We start from the raw sequence: 24,054 nt of genomic DNA, 5'->3' as shown, positions 1-24,054 counted from the left end.
ACCTATCCACCATGGGTGATCCTGCTGGTATTTGAATACCAGTGGCATAGCTTCCAGCATCAAGGCAACAGGCAAGACCCCACAGTACAACAAACTGACAGGCATGTGGGGGGATAGCGCAGGACCAGGCAGTGTTTCGTTCTTTTGTATATAGGGTCATTACAAATCAGGACTGACTCAAGGACATCTAACAACAACATGTGCACCATATTGTATTGTCCACATTATTACCTAATCCTCATTGGATTTATTGTTAGCTCCAGTTTACAAATGAAGAGCTTGATAATCTTGACCAGGTTAGGTACAAAGGAACTGTAACCCAATCCAGGTCTATTTGACTTCAGGGTCCATGCCCTCAGCCACTGGCCTATGGTGCAGGACAGGGACATTCCACATCAGAGAAGGCATGAGCATCACAATAGTAAGTGGCCAGTCTGTATGAGCAGGATCTTTAGCTAATGGCTGGGTAGAAAGGCCAGGATCTCTGCTCCTTCCAGACAGCAAGACAAAATCAAATGTGCCCAGGCCCCAGGTAGGGATTTTGAGATTCAAAGAAGATTCCCAATTCAAGCCAGGGGCTAAAATGCTAAAGGAAGAAACAGAGGCTGAGGCCACATCATAGGAATAAATAAGCCCCCTAGGAGTAAAGAAAGGCTCCTCCCAGGCATGCCAGTCCTCTGTGATTCCACAGGTCCATAAATCTTGCTTCATATAAGACACTGAGCACAACATCTCAAGAGTTTCTGGCTGGAGTTACATATAAGGACCTAACTGCAGACAAAGTACTGCTGAAGAAGGCCTTCCAGTCCAACAAAATCATCAAGACCCTTAAACATACACAAAATTATCTACTTCGTTCATTCAACTAATATTTCCTGAGTACATGCTGTATGCCAGATAATGTTTCAGCTTCAAAGTTTTGAGATTTTATGCAACTTTTGATAGTTTAAGTATGTATTTATGTTCATCTGTTCAGATTTGTACCTATTTTTAACTACCCATTTTCCTGAAATGTGTTTCCTGAAACTTGTTTATAGTGGAAGTTTTCAGGTAGAGGAAGGGAAGGTAATTCCAGGGTAAAGACATAAATGGCATGAATAAACATCCTGAACTGTGAAAGATCTCCACCCTCTTGGAGAAACTTAAGAAAAGCAAGGTGGGAGGAACATAAGGTGGGTGGGTAGGGAGATAACAAACTCTCCATCTTTATTTTACTCAGTGGGAGAAATTTCAGATCAGGGAGAGCAATAATGTAGAAATGGTTGGAAGCAAGTAGGACCTTTATATTGTACCTCAATTTACACTCCTTTCCCCGTCAGCATCTTGAGCTTCGCAGTCCATCTCTTTCTCCGAAGGAATGTGCTTTGAAATTCGATCATTTCAATTTAGGATCTTTTTCCAAAGAAAGTTTAATTTCTGGGAGGAATACCTAGATGGGTTCCAGCTTCTCCTCAGTCCAGGTTCCCTTCACAGTGTGGTTTCCTTCATTCTGTTTGGTAAGAATTTTCAGAATATCAAGTATAAACAGTATTTAGTCATAAGTTCAATAAACTCATCAAAGTCCAAATTCAAATATTTTTATACTATTCCTCATTTTAGATTGGCCATGTGTTGATCTCATTCACTCATTTGGACTTGACGGTTATCTCTTTTTGGTCATCAGGGCCACCTGAATGAGGTCTGTGGGTTGGCCCTAAACAGGGGTGCCAATGGCAGGGACAAGTCGAGACTGAAACCCAGCACCAGCTCTGCTTGTAAAGTTGTAGAGCCTAACAGGAGGTGGCATCTAGCCCAAAGAAAACAAGCATCTATGTTTCCATGCAAAGAAATGGTTTAGGCTGTTAGAGGTCTTTTGGCCCACCATAAAGGGAAAAAAAAAAAAGGCCTATGTAACACATTACTATTTCAGCCAAAAAGAATAATGGCAAAATAGAGATAGTTTTGTTCAAAGAAAATGAGTTGAACTCTCGTACAATAACAAAGCATGATATTGTATAATACAAAACATGCAACAACAACAAAAAAATGTCACGTCATATAGTAGGCACAATGATGGCTACTTGTTTTTACTGGTGGCAATATTTTATTATTGTTGTTGTTTTCAAGGTATTGGGAGTATTCATGTAATCGACTTAGAGTTGTAAATGAATCCAATGTAAATTGAATGTAATGATTCTGAACTATTAAAGAAGACTTTAACTGCATTGCAATTTTTTAAACTAAATCTGATGTAAATATGGCAATCTTTTAAATTTTGTCAGAGAGAGAAAGGTACTCCAGATTTATATTATTCTCATTAATTTTCAGGATGCTTGAAATGTTTCATAGTTTTAAATAATCTATAAATATTCTAATCTTTCCAAAAAAAAAAGATAGCCTTCATGCTGTGAATGGAAGCAGAGGGTCAAGGGTCCCAGTTACTTCCTATGTGACCCTGAGATGGTCAATTTACTGCCTCTCTGACCAAGAGTTTTCTCACCTGTAAAACACCAGAATTGGACTAGATGATCTCTCAGGTTCTTTACTCTCAAATTTTATGACCAAGTCTACTTTTTGACAGCTAAAAAAGATGGGGCTAATTTTAATGTATATTGTCTGTCCCCATATCTTGTATATAACTGATTGCAAATGCCTACAAGCTAAAATAAAGGATCAAAGAAGTGCCACCTGCTTCTATTACCAATTACATGGTAAAATGGCCACAAGTTTTTTTTTTTTCTTTTTAAACATTTAGTGAAAAACAGAAGTTGGCAGAAAATGTGTTGTCAACAATATTACCCCCATATACTTACTGAATAATTCATAGCCAGTGCGTGGTAGAAGCTTAATTTTTAAAACAACATTTTTCCCCAAATACCTGAGTGTTCTGACAACAGTAACGAATGATTTAGTTGGCATTACTTTGAAAATTACAGTGTTTAAAAATTGATGTTTGAGATCCAAATGTGTTTTGTCCATATCAATTTCTTTTGAATTGATTTTGCTATATTACATTGGGATGAAATATTTGCCATAGTTAACTATTCCCACCTTCTTACCTTTCACAAGTCCTTTTTATACATTCTTTAGCCAATTTTTTTCCATTGAAACACTCCATTTTTTCTCAATGATGAAACCTTTCACTTTTATTCAAACTACATAAAATAAAGTCATCTTGCAATTAGTTGTTGTTTTTAGTTGCCATCAAGTTGATTCCAACTTAAGGTAACTTTATGCATAATAGAAATAAAAGTTGCCTTGTCTTGCGCCATCTTCATGATTGCAGGTAATGCAATTTAATAAGTTAGCATAAAGGTATTGTATTTAATTATAGAAGGGAAAATAGTACTTTGTAGTGAAAAATTTGTTCCATTTTATTTTACTCACCATTATCTTTTCTCCAGAAGCCCTGGTAGTGCAATGGTTAAGTGCCAGGCTGCTAACCAAAAGGTTGGTGGTTGGAACTCACCAGCGGCTCTGTGGGAGAGAAGACCTGGCAATCTGTTCCCCTGAAGAGTATAGTCTAGAAAACCCTATGGGGCAGTTCTACTGTGTCATATAGTGTCACTATTAGTTGAAATTGACTCAGTGGCACATGACAACAACAGCAACATCTTTTACTCCCTATGTGAATTACATTGGTATCCTCTGGCAGCAATTTGCTCCAATTTTTAGCAAAATTGGTTTTTTTTATCCAAAATTATGTCTTAATTAGGATGTTATATCTTCTACTGCATCACCAAGTTACATCACAAAACATCAATATGAAAATAGGATTATATATGAAATTTGGCAGTAGCAGAAGCAGAAAAGGCTCCTTGCTCCTATGCCAATTATAATTTAGGAGGGGCGTTAATAACTGCCATGACTCAGAACTTAGTCCAGCACCCTCTGAATCTCCCAATCGAGCTCATCAGAGCTCTTCCCTCATAATCCCATAACTGCCTCCCCTTGATAATCCAGGGTACTTCCTTGTCCGTCCTCTAATCTACCAGCACAACCTCTGACCCATCCAGGTTACATGCAATTTTTAGAAGAATGCAGTGGCATTTCCAGATTTTGTAAATAGGAGAAGTTTCTGGCGGCAGAAAAGGGACTTTAGGCTGGTATGCCTAGCAAGATTTCTCCTTTTGTTAGTTTGTATGAGTATTTGAATTGGGTTATAGATGCCCCACCTCATAAGCCACCTCTTGGTTCCTTGGCTGCAACAGTGGCTTGACTTTTTATTTGAACAGAAATTCCTGTTACAGTGGAAGGGTGCAAGGGCAGGAATTGAGTCCACTTCTGTTATACAGGCTTACAGCTGTTAAACTACCTGAGGCTCGCTAGGATAAACCAATAGTTTTGTGTAAAAATAAAAATGTTGTGTGTTATGCAGCCTGAAGCATTTCTATCCATTGCTAGCCATCATGATTAGCCATGTTGGAAAGCGTTTCAGTGGAAAACTGTTTTCTACCGCTTCAAAATAATAATGTGCTAAAAAAAAAAATTTAATTTTATTCATTCAACAAATATTGAGTGTTCACTACTGTATGTCAGGTATCATTTAACATACTTTTTGAATAACTAAAAATTCACTGTATAATGATAGTAAAATGACAGAAATCAGTAAAATTGTTCATATGTATTTTAATGTATTTTTGTCTATTTAATCAATACGCTACAATATTCTTTAAAGTTATTGCCTTTAATGTTACATGACAGACCAATGAATAAGTAGAATAGATTAGATAGCTACATAAAAGTGTTCCTTTTAGCTTCCCATCCTTCCTGTTTTAGACTGAATTGTGTCCCCCGAAAAAGCATGTTGGAGTCCTAACCCTTGTATTTCTAAACATGACCCTATTTGGAAAGAGGGTCTTTGAAGATGTTACCAGTTAGGTTAACATGAGGCCATACTGGAAAAGAGTAGGTTCTAATCCTATATGACTGATGTCTTTACAAAAACAGAGAAGGGGCACAGAAACAGAGAGACAGAGGAAGGATACCATGGAAGGCTGCAGCTACAAGCCAAGGAACAGCTGGAGCTACCAAAAGCTAGGAGAAAGGCAAGGAACAGTTCTTTCTCAGGCCACTCAGAAGGAGTCAACAGAGATGGTACCCTGATTTGGACTTCTAGAACTGTGAGACAATGAATACCTGAATTTCTGTTGTTTAAAGCCAGGGAATTTGTGGTACTTTTTTATTGCCACCCCTCCCCACTTTCTCTTTCTTTCTTTCTCCTAACATGGTTTCTAAGGTTTCCATTCATATTTCCTACTCTATTCTTAACCACCAAAAAAAAAAAAAAAAAAACCCTCCTATCAAACAGTAATGTTACCAGAGGTGAGGAGTACACAAGCTTCTTAAGCCCATCGTCAGCTTTGGGTAGCTTAATTGCTTAGTTGTGGTGTCTTTTAGGTTCTCTGGAAGCAGACAATGAGATGGAGTTCAGCATGCAAGAGATGTATGGGGTGGGGGTAATGCTTGTGAAAGACAAAAAGGGCAAGGAAGCAGGATTGGACAAGAAGAGAACCAGACCACCATGTGGATCTGACAAAGTCTCTGCCAACCCAATGGGGAGCTGGAGCAATCATTTATTGAGCTGAGATGGCCAGGCCCTAGTGCCATTCATTGTGCTCAGTCATTGGCTGATTATTGCCCAGGAAGAGCATGGTCTCAGCTGGGAAACTGAGGCAGATCTTGAAGGCACTAACAGCTGGAAGTTGTCAGCTAACTGCACTCCTGACAACTGAATGGTAAGTTCTTTCTGGAAGCAAATCCAAACCCAGCATCTGCAAGGCTACGACAGTTGTGTTCTCAAGAACAGAGCCTTGAGAAAGTGGGATAAGGCATTCCTACAAATTGGAATGTGAATGTGGTCAGAGAAAGATCTGGAAAAATGAGGTGCAGGAGGGCTGAGAAGAGCCCAGAAAGAGAGGCCCAGGATGCCCCTTGAGTGCCTAGGCCACAAGGGACCCCAAGAGACTGGTGAGGGTTTCAGGGAAGGAAGGCAAGAGGTGGGTGAATCTAGTATTGGAATGATCTAACCGCAGATGGGGAGTGACTCCTGGCTGTACTAGTGACAAGCTTTGTGATGCTGATCATTACTTAACCTCTCCAAACCACAGTCACTGCATCTGTACAATGCATTAACACAATAGAGTTTTGAAAATTACAAGTGAAAATAATTAAATCCTCAATATTTATTAGCCATTATGGTTACCATTATTGTTGTTACCTGTTATGGTTGTTTTACTGAAGGTCTTCTTAACCTATTTCAGATTTGCCTCTGGTCCCCAGGGCAGGGCTGCCATAATGGGAACAGTCTAGCTGAGTGGATAAGTCAGGCGCTGGAGATGGGCAGCCTGGCTTCAAATCCCAACCCTGCACTTATGAGTTGTGAAATCTTGAGTAAATTGTTAAGCCTCTCAGTGTCTAAATTTTTTAATCTTCAAAAGAAGGAAAACAAGATTATCTACTTCACTGGGTTTCTGTGAATTAGTACAGGAAATGTATTTGGTACAGTGCCAGCCACTTAGTAAATGCTCAATAAATGTATTTAGTAAGTGCTCTATTAATACGAGAAGCTGGACTATACGAAGAAGAATGGGATATCAGGGTTGGAGGAAGACTCATTAACAACCTGCATTATGCAGATGACACAACCTTGCTTGCTGAAAGTGAAGAGGACTTGAAGCACTTACTAATGAAGATCAAAGACCACAGCCTTCAGTATGGATTGCACCTCAACATAAAGAAAACAAAAATCCTCACAACTGGACCAATGAGCAACATCATGATAAACAGAGAAAAGACTGAAGTTGTCAAGGATTTCATTTGACTTGGATCCACAGTCAACAGCCATGGAAGCAGCAGTCAAGAAATCAAAAGATGCATTGCATTGGGTAAATCTGCTGCAAAAGACCTCTTCAAAGTGTTGAAGAGCAAAGATGTCACCCTGAAGACTAAGGTGTGCCTGACCTACGCCATGGTATTTTCAATAGCATCATATGCATGTGGAAGCTGGAAAACGAATAAGGAAGATTGAAGAAGAATTGACGCCTTTGAATTGTGGTGTTGGCAAAGAATATTGAATATACCATGGACAGCCAAAAGAACGAACAAATCTGTCTTAGAAGAAGTACAAGCAGAATGCTCCTTAGAAGCAAGGATGGCGAGACTGCATCTTACATACTTTGGACATGTTGTTAGGAAGGGTCAGTCCCTGGAGAAGGACATCATGCCTGGCAGAGTACAGGGTCAGTGGAAAAGAGGAAGACCCTCAATGAAGTGGATTGACACAGTGGCTGCAACAATGAGCTCAAGCATAATGATTGTAAGGATGGCTCAGGACCGGGCAGTGTTTCGTTCTGCTGTGCATGGGGTCACTATGAGTCAGAACTGACTCGAAGGCACCTAACAACGACAACAACAATTAACACTTAAAGCCCTGATGGTGCAGTGGTTAAGAGCTACAGCGAACTGCAGCTGCTAATCAAAAGGTCAGCAGTCAGTAGTTCAAATTCACCAACCGTTCCTTAGAAACCCTATGGGACAGTTCTTTTCTTATAGGGTCACTATGAGTCAGAATCGACTCAACAGCAATGAGTTTTTCTGTTTGTTTTATTAGCACTCATCTGTCAATTTGTCACACTGTGGTGGCTTGCTTGTTGTTGGGATGCTGGACACTATGCCATTGGTATTTCAAATATTGGGGGGGTCTCCCATGGTGGACAGGTTTCAGTGGAGCTTCCAGGCTAATACAGACTAGGAAGAAAGGCCTGATGATCTACTTCCAAAAATCAGCCAACAAAAACCTATGGACCCAAAGAGAATGTCTCACTTGTTTTGGACATGTCATCAAGAGGGATCAATCAGTAGAGGAGAACAGCATGTTTGGTGAAGTAAAGGGGCAGCAACGGTGAGGGAGACCCTCAGTGAGATGGATTGGCACAACAGCCACAAAAGTGGATTTGAATATGCTGGCAAGTGTGAAGGTGACACAGGACTGGCCGAGTTTTCATTCTGTCGTACGTGGGTTGTCATGAATTGGAATCAACTCAATGGCAGCTACCTATTTACCTATCTGTTAGTGCATATACTTTTTTTTCTTTATTACAGAAGTAATATAAGTTTATTAAACAACATTTCAAAAGTAGGAATTTGTTTAACTAGGATAATAAAAAATTGAATCTGATTTACATGAAAAGACTGAATGCTTCTTAGTTTGCAAGATCCCAAATAAGTGGGCTATACTACAGAGTCAGCAAAATTCTGCATAGCTTTCTGCTAGCACCTAGTATGTTTTCAATATGCTATCTTTAGTCATTCTTTAGTCATTTTTTAATGGTTGTCTTACCAGGTTACTCTAAGGAGAAAACCTCCATTATTTGCACAGACTCTGAACTTATTTCCTGCTTGTAGCTATTCGAAAACCAAAAATACATATAAGAGACTCAAATGCAAAACTGTTGATGCATTTTATTCCTTGGTCAGTGTTTGGGCAGTTTTTATTTTAAATACATCCCCAGGATGTATAACACCTGGTTAGAAACCTTTCCAACTATCTAGGTATTTGGCATGATTTTGACAAAACTGGATGATTGATTGTTCCTGTCATTTTTAAAATCCAGATGTTTAGATTTCCTGGAGGCCCAGCCCAATGTTGGTTTGTTCTTGGAAAAACATTACAGTGTGAGCATCTTGAAATTCAGAACCCTGCATCAAAAACCTACTCGGCAACATGCCCTATGCACTTAATCTTATAAATGCTACTTGATTTGTTATCCAGCCACAATGTTAATTAAAAAGGCATTGAAAGGATTCTAGAGATGCTAGGACAAAAATGAACAAATATCCACTAAAGGGCACTTATCCTTTCTACTACAGACTCCAGACTTCCACATAGTCACCTCACTCACGGCCTGAACAAGACGTGGTGGAGTTACTCTATCTTATGGGTGAATTGCGTTATGAATGCCCAGTTGATAGGTAGAATAAACTTACTCATTAGCACAAGATTATAAAAGATGATAAAGTTCCCAGACCAGCCCACAAAAATCTATTAAACTGGCAACATAGCTGCATGTTATTAATGGACCCTCAGAGCTCTGCCTCAAGCCTTCTAGGCCCAGCCAGTCTCAGGACTTTCAGAGACTTAATATCCTGATCCCTAAACTGCTCTAAACTGGGGCCCTCCTGAGCCATAACCCCTGATCTCACCTCCTCCACACCCTGCAGAGCTGAGAGTCGATGGGGAGTGGGCCCAATGCAGGCTCTGTTGCTAGCAAGTTTCCACCTCAGGAAAGCAAGAGTTAAAACATGTGGACATGTCAGTAATATTTACTGCCTTAATTTTCCCTCTATTTTACACTTATCAGAACATAATTCTATAACACTGATATTTCCCACTTTTAATGTCTTCCTAGTCTTATTTATTTGCTTTCTTAGCCTTTTAGCAGCCAATCTGAGGAATATTAATAAGCAATTATAAACCAACAATGGTCCATAAATTTGGTTCCTCCTTTCCAACCACCAACAAATTGAATCCTGAAACCACCAATAACTGACCAAGAACATAAAAAAATCATTGGAAACTCAACGTGAGTTAAAGAAAAGAATAAGTAAAGCAAATGCATATATATTGAAAGTCACATTATCTTGAAAATGTATGCATCACATATTTTTATTCATTCTTTTCCAGCTCATTCTCAGCCTGGGTATAATCTATTCCCATAAGCCTTCCCTGATCCCACTGATCCCACTCATTAGCACTCCTGGCTCGTTCTGTGTCTCTCCGCTGTGCTTCTATACTTTCTTATGCTTCTCTCTGTAATTGCCCTTAACCACATTGCATTAAAAACATTTATTTTTATTCCTATTTCTTCCACTATATTTAATTCCCTTGAAAGAAGAACTTTGACTTACCCGTCCTTTTATCCCTATCACCTAGCATAGTGTCTGCATATACTAGGTGTTCAAGAAGTACATGTGAATAAATGAACCTCTATAAGGTGCCAAACATTATGCTTAATGTTTTATACTTATAAGGTAGCATTAAAAATATTAAAAAGATTATCACATTTAATTTTTAAAAAAAGCCTTACCAGGCAGTATTATAATTAAAAGTTTTGAAAGGTTAAGTAACTTGCTCAAAATCACACAACCAGAAAGGGACAGAACAGGATCTAGGGTCCAGATGAAAGAAACCCCAAAGTTCAGTGTCTGCCACTATTCTCCACTGGCTTCTGTGAGATTTTGGCACTGCAGAATGCTGCATTACTCACTTTTTTTTTCCAAAATAAGTCAACTATTTGTTCTGTTTCATTAATAGGTAATCAAGAATCAGTAAGATTTCCTTGCAATTATCTTGTCCTAGACATTATACATGTTATCAGAAGGGATCAGTCCCTGGAGACAGACATCAGGCTTGGTAAAGTAGAGGGTCATCGAAAAAGAGGAAGACTCTCAACAAGATGGATTGATACAGTGGCTGCAACAATGGGTTCAAGCATAGCAACAATTGCGAGGATGGGGCAGGACCTGGCAGTGTTTTGCTCTGTTGTGCATAGTGCCCCTATGAGTCAGAGTTGACTCAACGGCACCAAACAACAACAGACATTACACTTAGGAGTCCAATCAATATACATTTTTCTATTGATGTCCCAGTGACAGCGTTAACACTGTGCCGTCAATATAAAAACTAAGATTAATCCAACAAAAATCTCATGGGCCCTTGTGTTTCAGCTGCTTAGCCAGCTGTGTATGGAAAGCCGTATTTTCTTTGTTAGGAGTTCCTGGGTGTTAAAATGGTTAAGCACTGGACTATTAGCAGAAAAACTGGCAGTTCGAACCTACCCAGAGGCACCTTGAAAGATAAACCTTGTGACCTGTTTCTGAAAGGCCACAGCCTTGGAAACTCTATGGAACAGGTCTACTCTACACACGTGGGGTCACCATGAGTGAAAATTGACTTGACAGCAACTAACAACATCTTCCTTGTTCTTTACAAAGTCTGTTTTTTTGTCAGCTCTTCTTATAAGGCCTGGTGATGATGTGAAGACCTTCTGGACTTTGTGGGCACCATCATCCTGAATTAATAGAAGAAATATAGTCCAGGATGTATGCACAGTTGGAAAACACCTGCAACTTATGTTCCCTGTCCTCTTAACATTTTCCACTCAAGGGCTCCAAATCAGAGAGAAAGTCTGGAATCATTAAAAACGATAAAAGAAAAGGGCCAAAAAGGGAAACTCACTTATTTCCAAATGGCAACAAAATGATCATAAGACCAATTTTCTGAGATGCCCTATCCCACAGCATGACAAGATTAACAAAGGATAAGACCTAGCTAAGAAGCCCTGGTGGGGAAACAGCTAAGACCTCAGCTGCTAACCAAAAGGTTGGCAGTTTGAACCCACCCAGTGGCCCAAGGGAGAAAGACCTGGAGACCTGTTCCCGTAAAGATTATAGCCTAGAAAAACCTATGGGGCAGCTCTGCTCCAACACGTGGAGTCACCATGAGTCAAAAATTGACTCAACAGTAACTAACAGCAACAACAAAAGCCTTGCTGCCAAGAAAAGGAACTATCCCCAAGAACTTGGAAGGTGACCCCAAGACATATGGTCAGAACATAGGCTTCCTTCAATCCTAGTCCAGGTGGAGATGAGGCCCACATGAAGGCCCCAGGCTGGCTAAAGAGTATGAGACACATGGAAAATGTAAGGCAAAAATCAAAGCATGTCTCTTACTTAAAAGGAAATCAAGAGTGTATCAGCTATGGGAGGAAAGATACCCTGGATTGCTGCCTAGGACGTAAGTTACCGTCATGGTGTCTGAGGTCAAACTAAGCCCTTTTATCCTCAGGGGTCCAGGTTTGCTTTGTATATTTGAGCCCTTAGATTATTTTTAGAAGGGATTCATCCATATCTACCAGTTTTAATTCTTATGAAATTTGCTTCTAGTATTATTCATGGATACTAAGGTGCACCTGACCGAAGCCATGATGTTTTCAATCACTCCATATGCATGTGAAAGCTAGACAATGAACAAGTAAGACCAAAGAATTGACGCCTTTGAATTATGTTGGCAAAGAATATAGAATACACCATGAACTGCCAGAAGAATGAACAAATATGCCTTGGAAGAAGACAGACATGTCCAAAGTATGTGAGACTTCATCTTGGATGTGTTATTAGGAGACACCAATCCCTGGAGAAGGACATCATGCTCAGTAAAGCGGAGGGTCAGTGAAAAAGAGGAAGGCCTTCAATAAGAGTAATTGACACAGTGGCTGCAACAATGGGCTCAAGCATAACAACGATTATGAGGATGGTGCAGGACAGGGCAATGTTTTGTTCTTTGCACATAGGGTCACTGTGAGGCAGAACTGACTCAATGGCACCTGAAAAAGAACAACAATTATGGCCTGTTTTGTGATTGGTCTCTCCTGATAAAGTGTACAAAGTAAGCAAGTCAAAGTCTCATCATCTTCGCTTCTAAGGAACACTCTGGTTGTATTTTTGCTAAAACTGATTTATTTTTGCTTTTGGCACTCCATGGCAAATTCAAACAATAAAAGAGGTCTTATAACCACTGAGAAGAAACAGTTAAAAGACACCTAAAACATTTAACAAGATGCAGATTTTAATAAATTTTCTGAATCCCTACTATGCTGTACCAAATGCTTTATGTGCTGTGACGGTGAGAACTTTCTGAGCTGTAAATAATGAGAACCCAACTTAAATTAATATAAGAAATTTTAAGGGAATTCATTGGAAGGCGTCCGAATGGTTACACCAAACTCAGAGCAAAAGGTTCAACCCAATCTCAGGAAAGGAGCTGGGAACTGGAGTGTTCTCCCAAAACAGACTGGCCCAAATAGTCCTTTGCTAAGAAATTAAAAACAAATTCTAGCTCTCTCTCAGTTACTCATTTTTGTTTTTCTCTATCTGCTTGATTATTCTTTCCCATTGCACATCTTCCTTTGCTCATAAGTTTGCTGTGATCATTAAGGTTGTGTCTCAGCTTGGCTGGGCCATGATTCTCAGTGCTTTTACAGTTCTGATTGTAATACCACATTTACTCAGGTCACCTCCCTGATCCAATGTAAAGGGATTTTCCCTGAGGTGTGGCCTGCACCACCTTTTATCTCTCAAGAGGAAAGAGAAGCAAGCAGAGAGTTCTCTTTGTTAAAGCCATCCACTTGTGGTATTTCTGTTATGGCAGCTCTAGAAGACTAAGACACTACCCAAAGAGAGTATGATCATGACTCAAAGCTGAGGTGGATCCTGAAGGTGCTAACAGCAAGAAATGGTCAGCTAACCGCTCCTTGCAGCTGAATGGAAAATTCTTTCTTGAAGATAGATTTAAGTGGCAGAACTCCACTTTAACTGTCTATAAAAGTAGAGTGAAATTTATCACTTTTAGCTGCCCAGAATCCATTCCTGTTTGTAAGAATACCCCAGTTTTTCTTTGGGGAGATCACCTCTCCTATGCATGGTATTGTGTCACTATTTCTATTTCTCACTGTGAAGAAAGAGAGGAATAGACCTTTCCCTCACAGCCCTAGTACAGCTGAAAGGCAGGCACATAGTCTAAGTTCAGCCAATCAGAAGTCCACTGTCAAGAGCTGGCGTCTCGGGGAGGAAAGCCAGAGGACAGTTGGAGGCCATTCATGGCTGTTACAGTGGTGGAAGTAGCCTCAGCCTTCCGGTCAGGTTATGATGCTTATGAACAGCCCACTATGCATCCTGACTCTGTAGACAAGCTTCCTCATCTGTCACTTCCTCCCTTTGTTGTAAGTATTCCCTATCCCACATATATCCTTCCAGTAAATTTCCCAGTCAAGGTCTGATTTAGTTGCTTTCAACCAGGAACCTCAACTGATACAGAAAGTTTATTCTTTAGAAAATAAACCAATTTGGCAGCAAAACTTAGGATGAAGACACCATTCGTTGTTGGGGAACAAACATATAAAATTATCATTTAACTTTCCCCCTCTAAAAAAATGCTCCAGAAGGTAAGTATCAAATTGCCTTTTTCAGTGGTTCAAGAAGCAGTTTTTGAGGCAATATTACTGAGAGATTTTCCCAGAAATATTAGGTTATTCAGAACATACCTGATTTTTTTAATTTTTAAACATTTCTTATAAACTAAAAATTTAATACAGTTTGCCCTTGCTTTCTACCTAATTTGACTTTAGCAAGTCACAGGTAAATACTGTGAAACTGACTGACTAGGCATTTCACAATTCAATGTGGCATTTGAGTAAGTGCTTTTATGGCCCAGGTCTTCTATCCGTGTACAGAGAAGGAGGGACAGAAACAGACCTCTTTCTGCAGTACTCCGTAGGCCAGAGCCCAGAAACACAAAATCGCATTGTCTCAAGAACCTTAGTTGACACAACTAACTGCATGTTACCTGGATTTGGTACTACTTAAGTAATTATATGCTAGTAATCTCGACTAATGGTGCACAGTGCAGTGCTACCTAGAAATAAATCTCTAACAAGATCACTTTCCTCGGTCAGATCCTGTTCAGTACTTTTTTTCAGTGACCTAAAATAAGGAAGACCGAAGAATTGGTGCCTTTGAATTGTGGTTTTGGTGAAGCATATTGAATGCATCATGAACTGCCAAAAGAATAAATGAATCTCGGAGGAAGTATGACCAGAATCCTCTTTAGAAGCAAGGATGGCAAGACTATGTCTCACGTACTTTGGACATGTTATCAGAAGGGATCAGTCCCTGGAGAAGGATATGCTTGGTAGAGAGTCAGAGAAAAAGAGGAAGACCCTCAACCAGATGGTCTTCCTACATGTAGGAAGATGTAGGAATCATGCATTTTAAATTTAAGAGGCATAAAACTGAAAGAGATAATGGATATGTCAGACAAAAGAGTTAAAATTGGAAATGGTATTAAATAATGCAGAATACAAACACAAAAAGTTAAGATTTTAAGTTTTCCTAAATTCAGTAACAGAATCTTGAATTTAGGATCAAAACTCCAATGGCGATATATGTGATTTTAAAATGCTCAAGGTAAACCATCTAACTGATCAAAGTATAAAGGAACTAACTGAAATGCAAAGAACATATAAAGCAATACCCTATTTATTTTTTAATATTTTTTCAAAAATATTTAATATTTTTAATATTTTCCCAGTAGAATCCTTCAATATTGCAACAATAAATAAATAAACAACAATTTATTTTTATAAAAGACTGTTGTTGTTAGGTGCTGTCAAGTTGGTTCCGACTCATAGTGACGCTACGTACAACAAAACTAAACACTACCTGGTCCTGCACCATCCTTACAATCACTGTTATGCTTAAGCCCATTGTTACAGCCACTGTGTTAATCTATCTTGTTGAGGGTCTTCTTTTTTGCTCTCTACTTTACCAAGCATGATATCCTTCTCCAGGGACTGATCCTTTCTGATAACATGTCCAAGAGTATGTGAGGCGTAGTGTCTCCACTCTTGCTTCCAAGGAGCATTCCGGAAGTACTTCCTCCAAGATACATTTGTTTATTCTTTTGGCAGTCCATGGTATATTCAATATTCTTCTCCAACACCACAATTCAAAGGTGTCAATTCTTCTTCAGTCTTCCTTATTCATTGTCCAGCTTTCACATGCATATGAGGCAATTAAAAACACCATGGCTTGGGTCAGGCACACCTTAGTCTTCAAGGCTGTGGGTGCTTATATGTGTATTTAAATGCAAAAAGATAAACACTAAATTGTTAAGTGCTTAACTCTAGGAGGAGCATTTAGGAAAGTAGGATGAGATGAAGAAATCTCTTACTTTACTATGTACATATTTATATATGGCATGAAACTTTGACAGAAAGAATTTTTCGTGTGTTTATTCTATAATGAAAAATTAATCAATTAAGTATATAAAGTGCATGCTAAGAACCTTGACTTTCACCTAGACTTCAAGATAAAATCTTAAAACTTGTGCCCAAGTTACAGGAAGAATCAGTCCCATTATTCTCTGGGCTGGTCAAACATCGTCAGGAAAAATGTATTTGATCCTCAGAAGAACGTTTGCCAAAATAGAGCGCCTACAAGGAGGAAAACAGTAATGGTTAGGGGCTTGGAATCCATTTCACATACTGGAAGAAATGGAACTGATTGTCACAGAGAAAACCAAAGTGAGAGGTGATTAAGACTCGGCAAATATTTTAAGTGTCACCAAACAAAGGGGTCAAAAATCTTAACTAGAGGGCAAAACTAGAATCAGCAAAACCTTCAGGGAGGTAGATTTTAGGTTACTATTGCAAATTCTGGAGCCCTGGTGGTGAAGTGGTTAACGATCTTGGCTGTTAACCGAAAGGTCAGCAGTTCAAATCCACCAGCCACTCCTTGTAAACTCTAAGGGGCAGCTCTACTCTGTCCTATAGGGTCGCTATGAGTTGGAATTGACTTGACGGCAATGGATTTTATCCAAAATTCTAACAATTAGTGCTGCCTCCAAAATGCAGTGTGCTTCACTGTAGGGCAATCAACTCCCCGTTTCTGGATGGAGCTAGATGACCGTTAGACAGAAATGCTATAAAAAAGAATTTGTGTGCTTTGGGGTTGTACTAACTATATAATGGCTAGTCTCCTTTCTCTAGTAAATTTTATTTGGGGTCCACTTTCTTTATGGATTCAAATTACCACGATCATATTCTATATTAGCTTCCTGGGGCTTCCTAGGCCTGTATTACATGCTTGATGGCTTAAAACAACAAAAACGGATTCTCTCACGGCTCTGGAGGCTGGAAGTCCAAAATCAAGGTATCTGCAGGAACATGCTCCCACTGAAATTTCTAGGGATGAATCCTTGTATGCCTCTTCTATCTTCTGGCAGTTTCCGGCAATCATTGGTGTTCTTCGGTTTGTAGATGCATCACTCCAATCTTTGCCTCCATCTTCAAATGGCCTTCTTCTGTGTGTGACTGTATCTCTGTTTTCTCTTATTGCAAGCACACCAGTCATTTGATTAAAGCCCAGCTTAATTCAGTATTTTTAATTCAGTATGGCCTCATCTTAACTACATCTGTAAGGACCCTATTTCCAAATAAATTCACATTCTGAGGTTCCAGGTGGACTTGACTTTTCAGAGACATTCTTCAACCCAGTACAGTTCTTGCTGTACTTGAAACCCCGTCCTGTACCCATGTTTCTGAAGATAAATGGAAGGATCGCATGGATAGGAAATGGAAGGGAAATGTGGAAGCATTGCAGATAGAAGATGTAGAAGAGCTCAAGGTCTGCAGTAGGATGAAGTATGGGGCAAGCATTGATTTTCCTGAAGCAAAGGGCAAGACAAGGGACCATCTGTGAATTTTTTAACTTTAATTTTTATGTTCTTAAATGCCCTGGTATAGAGTTTGTGGTGCCATGCATGATATATGTCTGAGAATCTGTATATTAACATTAGTTCACTTTCTTTGTAATTAAAACTAGTGCCTAGAAACAACCTATTTATGCTTATAGATGTGAGTTTGGCCATATCTCTAAAAACAGCCATTGCCTGGCATCTCACTGCAGCAAATTATCGAGGGCTGGGGTGATTCCCAGGAAAAGTAATTACTTTTTCATTTAAGTGAGGCAACTGCTGTGTATGGTATAGAATATACCTCTATCTAAATTACATGTTTTCCTTTAACCAAGGGAAAATTCTTTTCTATTGTAATCTTCACAAATCTGTCAATAAATCCATAAATGAAAGAGTTTTCTAAAACATTCCCAAATAAAACTCAGAGTGATTTTTTTAATATGCTAACATTGCATTTAATTTTGCCTCACTGAGAAATGACTATTCCATGAAAGTGATTTTTCTACTTGTCAGCAACTCTTAATAAAGTTCTTTTTCTTTGAAATCTTAGCTGTTTTGAGGAGAGTATCCTTTTAATGCATTACACTTACCTGCATAGTGAGTATAGCATCTTGGATTATATTTAACAATCTTTAAAAAGATTTGAATAGAAAGTTAAATATTTTACTTGGTTTTCATACAATGATTTCTTCGTAGCTCTTAGCATGTGGAGAGTTTCTAATTGGCTACAAAATATTCTGTATTTATGATTATAGTGGAAATATCTGTTCTTTTTCTGACAGTGTTACTGATGAATATGTTACTTGAACTCACTCATAAACTCATGCACCACTAATTATTGGAGAGTTGTGGTATCTTAATGAGCTTACCTGTGACCCTCACCATCTTCTTGTCCTCAATTCTTCTAATTTTTTCTGGAAACTTATTAAATATAAAGGTCCATATGCTCAAAGTAAAAACTAAATTTACTTTTAAATCAATATTCAAAAATAAGTAATGCTACCTACTATGCGTAGGGTAAAATTCATGGCTTCAAAAATATAATTTTCCTTTTCTGACATCATTCCCTTTATTTTTCATGTAAATTAATTGTTGTTTTTCCATATTTTTGAGATATCCAGGAAAATGGTTGCTAGCTATGAACACATTAGTGTAAACTTATTAAAAAGATTCCCTAAACAAATATATTTTCATGTTTCCCCAAAACGAAATTTTATCCTACAAGTATGCTCTTTACTATCTTTATTGGTTCTTTCAGACTCTGTTTAGAATCCTGAAAATCTGACACAACCATTTTAATTCACTTGAAGCCAAAGCATGGAGTTTGGATTGCCAACGTAAATTTATCTTCATAAAATTAAATTTGCTTTAGTATAATTTTAGTGGAACACAGGATTACAGTGCCTAACAAAGAAAACACTCTTTCAGGAAAACATTATAATAGTGTAAAAATTTTACTGTGATAAGTAAGTAAATGGGATTATAATACATGCAGTCAGTCTCAAACCTATAAATATTTGATATACGGCTACTTGACTCCACGCGCTCTGTTAAGACCTATGTGCTCAAAGTTCATAGATGAGGGAATTTAACTCATGAGATCCTAACCTTTAGGAGTTAAAAGTCAAAACTGGGCAAAGAGACTGATGTCAAAAAATAGTTTTATTATTATTATTATTATGCTTTAAGTGAAAACTTACAAACCAAATCTATCTCTCATACAAAAACTTATATACACCTTACTATATACTCCTAGTTGCTCTCCCTCTAATGAGATAGCACACTCCTTCCCTCACTCTCTCTTTTCATGTCCATTCGACCAGTTTCTGCCCCCTCTGCCCTATCATCTCCCCTCCAGATAGGAGCTGCCCACCTAGTCTCAAGTGTCTACTTGATCCAAGGAGGTCACTCTTCACCAGTATCATTTTCTATCCCATAGTCCAGTCCAATCCCTGTCTGAAGAGTTAACTTTGGGAATGGTTCCTGTCCTGGGCTAACGGAAGGTCTGGGGACCATGACCTCTGGGGTCTTTATAGATCATTGGTTAGATCATTAAGTCTGGTCTTTTTGTGAGAATTTGGGGTCTGCATCCCACTGCTCTCCTGCTCCCTCAGGGGTTCTCTGTTGTGTTCCCTGTCAGGGCAGTCATCAGTTGTAGCCAGGCACCATCTAGTACTTCTGGTCTCAGGATGATGTAGTCTCTGGTTTATGTGGCCCTTTCTGACTCTTGGGCTCACACTTACCTTGTGTCTTTGGTGTTCTTCATCCTCCTTTGCTCCAGGTGGGTTGAGACCAATTGATGCATCTTAGATGGCCGATTGCTACCGTTTAAGACCCCAGGTGCCACTCTCCAAAGTGGGATGCAGAATGTTTTCTTAATAAATTTAATTATGCCAGTGGACTTAGATGTCTGCTGAAATCATGGTCCCCAAACCCCCACCACTGCTACTCTGGCCTTCGAAGCTTACAGTTTATTCAGGAAACTTCTTTGCTTTTGGTATAGCCCAGTTATGCTGACCTCTCCTGTACTGTGTGTTGTCTCCCTTCACCTAAAATAGTTCTTATCTACTATCTAATTAGTGAGAACCCCTCTCCCTCCCTCCCTCCCCCCTCTCGTAACCATCAAAGAATATTTTCTTCTCTGTTTAAATTAAGAGTTCTTATAATAATGGTCTCATACAATATTTCTTCTTTTGCAAGTGACTAATTTCAATCAGCATACTGCCTTCCAGATTCCTCCATGTTATAAAATGTTTCACAGATTCATTATTGTTCTTTATCGATGTGTAGTATTCCATTGTGTGACTATACCATAATTTATTTATCCATTCATCTATCGATGAGCACCTTGGTTGCTTCCATCTTTTTGCTATTGTAAACAATGCTGCAATAAACATGGGTGTGCATATATCTGTTCCTGTAAAGGCTCTTTTTTCTCTAGGATATATTCCAAGGAGTGGGATTGTTGGATTGTATGGTAGTTCTATTTCTAGCTTCTTAAGGAAGCGCCAAATCGATTTCCAAAGTGGTTGTACTGTTTTACATTCCCACCAGCAGAGTATAAGTGTTCCAGTCTCTCTACAACCTCTCCAACATTTATTATTTTGTGTTTTTTGGGCTAATACCAGCCTTGTTGGAGTGAGATGGAACCTCATTGTAGTTTTGCTGTGCGTTTCTCTAAAGGCTAATGACTGTGAGGATTTCCTCATGTATCTGTTAGCTACCTGAATGTCTTCTTTAGCAAAGTGCCTGTTCATATCCTTTGCCCATTTTTTAATTGGGTTATTAGTCTTTTTGTAGTTGAGTTTTGCAGTATCATGTAGGTTTTAGAGATCAGACACTGACCAGAAATGTCATAGCTGAAAACTTTTTCTCAGTCTGTAGGTAATCTTTTCACTCTTTTGGTGAAGTCTTTGGCTGAGCATAGGTGTTTGATTTTTAGGAACTCCCAGTTATCTGGTTTCTCTTCTGTGTTGTTAGTAATGTTTTGTATAATGTTTACACCGTGTATTAGGGATCCTAACATTGTCCCTATTTTTTCTTCCATGATCTTTATCATTTTAGATTTTATACTTAGGCCTTTGATCCATTCTGAGTTCATTTTCGTGCATGGTGTGAGGTATGGGTCTTGTTTCATTTTTTTCAGATGGATATCCAGTTATGCCAGCACCATTTGTTAAAGAGACTGCCTTTTCCCCATTTAACTGACTTTGGGCCTTTGTCAAATATCAGCTGCTCATACGTGGATAGATTTATGTCTGGATTCTCAATTCTGTTCCATCAGCCTACCTATCTGTTGTTGTACCAGTACCAGGATATTTTGACTACTGTGGCAGTATAATAGGTTCTAAAATCAGGTAGAGTGAGGCCTCCCACTTTGTTCTTCTTTTTCAGTAATGCCTTACTTATTCGGGGACTCTTTCTCTTGTAATTTGTCCTTGGAATTTGGACTGGAACTGCATTGTTTCTATAGATGGCTTTCAGTAGAATAGACATTTTTACAATATTAAGTCTCCCTATCCATGAGCTATTTTATCCATGAGCAAGGTAAGTTTTTCCACTTATGTAGGTCTCTTTCGGTTTCTTGCAGTAGTGTCTTGTAGTTTTCTTTCTATAGGTATTTTATGTCTCTGGTAAGATTTATTCCTAAGTATTTTATCTTCTTGGGGGCTACTGTAAATGGTATTGATTTGGTGATTTCTTCTTCAATGTTCTTTTTGTTGGTGTAGAGGAATCCAAGTGATTTTTGTATGTTTATCTTGTATCCTGATACTCTGCTGAACTCTTCTGTTAGTTCCAGTAGTTTTCTTGAGGATTCTTTAGGGTTTTCTGTGTATAAGATCCTGTCATCTGCAAATAGAGATACTTTTACTTCTTCTTTACCAATATGAATGCCCTTTATTTCTTTATCTGGCCTAATTGCTCTGGCTAGGACCTCCAGCACAATGTTGAATAAGAGCGGTGATAAAGGGCATCCTTGCCTGGTTCCTGATCTCAAGGGGAATGCTTTTAGATTCTCTCCATTTAGGGTGATGTTGGCTCTTGACTTCGTATAAATGCCCTTTACTATGTTGAGGAATTTTACTTCTATTCCTATTTTGCTGAGAGTTTTTATCATGAATCAGTGTTGAACTTTGTCAAATGCCTTTTCTGCATCAATTGATAAGATTATGTGGTTCTTATCTTTTGTTTTATTTATACGATTGATTGCATATAAAATTTTAAAGAGAAAACGAAAAAAGATCAAAACAATACTGTATCACTGTTCATGTACATCTGGTTATATAGACATACACACCCTCATTCACAGTGAGTATATATACACACATACAGAGAAAGGAAGATAACAGAGATAGAAGAAGAGTGCCCAGGAAAAAGCCCAAAACACTAAACAATAAGGACTGAATCTTTGATTCTGCAGAGTTCCTGGACCAGAAGAAAGCAGAGGTAGCCTAGCTCAAGCCATGGTCTTTGCAATCACCACACATGTTTTCAAAAGCTCTGTAATGAAAAAGGAAGACAAAAGAAAAATTAATGTGTTCACAAAGAATGTTGAATATATCATGGAGTGCCAAAAGCATAAATAAATCAGTTTTAGCAAAAATACAACCCGAATGCTCCTTAGAAGTGAGGATGATGAGACTTTGACTTGCTTACTTTGTACACATCATCAGGAAAGACCAATCACTAGAAAAGGACATCAGGCTTGGAAAAGTTGAGGGCAGGCCAAGGAAAACAAACGAAACCCTCAATAAGATGGGCTGACACAGTAGCCACAATAATAGACTCAAAATTATGAAGATGGCACAGAACTGAGCAACATTTTGTTCTGTTACAAATAAGGTCACCATGAGTAGGAGCTACCATGGCAACTAACAACAACAAATTTAAAATATAATACTGCTTTAATTTTAAAAAGTAAATAAATGCATTGATATCATCCTAACCTTCCAGGAATACAGATATTTTCTACATTTATCATCTCTGATTGAGCAACGCATTCAAAGAGCTAGAAGCAATAAACAAATGGCAATTTAAAACGCCTTTCCAGCTTCTTTCATTTCATTCCTCAACATCATCCATATTCTGATTTTTCATTAATTAAAATAGATTTTGGAACTTTTAAAGCCTGCCTCCAAGTCTGAAACCAGTTCCATTTGACCAATTATTTTTTTCATTTCTGAAATCTTCTTCAATTTTACTCTTCAAAAAGAGGTCATTCTTCAAATTCTGCATGGTACCAGGAGATAGAAGCATAGGCCAGAATGAAAGGATCCTACCACAGAAAGCCCTCTTGCTCTCTTAGGAAATTTTTGAGTTATATATAACATAATTCGAAAAGCACAGATCAAATGGTAAAATTAAACTAAGGGTGTATCATCACTGACATTTTTATATCATCCCTAGTTCTGCTATTTCGACTTCTGCCTCCACATTAGTAGACTTTATGACTTAAAAGCTTACCATAAAAGATTTCTATCCCAATTTTCCCAACTTTAAGACTCCCCACAAGTGTGAAGTTCTCCCCTTTTTACTCCTACTAGGGAAATACAACATTTAAATATTATTTCTAGTGAGTTTTCACAATATTAGCGTTCAATCTGAGTCAATTCAGATAAATCTTTGTGCTACGTATGCACTTAAAACTAGACACTTAATTTTCAGGTTACCATATTTTAATCAGTCATCAGGGGACTCATCTATCTCTAGGCTGGCTGTTTCAGAGGTAATTGGCATTAATAGAGTTCAGAGTCAATTCCCACTCTAATCTCAACGTTAGTGACTTAGTATATCTAAATTTACAGCTATAAAATGGCCCTGAGTGTCTAACCTGACAAGTGGTGAGGCTGAGGCCCAGCTTGCATAGATGCATGAAGGAAATTCTTTATAAGTTTACTATGGATGGAAAGAAACACAATTCTTTCACTTCTCAGAGGAAATATAATGAAATGTCCGTCCCTAACTCCTAGATAACCACTGATCCCAAATTTCCATCTTGCATCATTGTCAGAATTTCCAATCAAAGAACAGTATTTCTCAGCATTTTTAAGGTAAATACATCCCTACCAAGGAGTCCTGTTGGCACAATGGTTAGGGCTTGGCTGCTAATCAAAGGTTGAGGGTTCAAACCCACCTAAAGGTTCCATGGGAGAAAGACCTGGTGTTCTGCTCTCATAAAGATAACACCCTAGAAAATACTATGGGGAAGTTCTACTCTGTCGCAGGGGGTCACTATGAGTTGGAATTGGCTTGAAGCACCC

Source organism: Loxodonta africana, chromosome 26, assembly GCF_030014295.1.
Source record: "Loxodonta africana isolate mLoxAfr1 chromosome 26, mLoxAfr1.hap2, whole genome shotgun sequence".
NCBI lineage: Eukaryota > Metazoa > Chordata > Mammalia > Proboscidea > Elephantidae > Loxodonta > Loxodonta africana.
Note: the sequence above shows the minus strand (reverse complement) of the source record.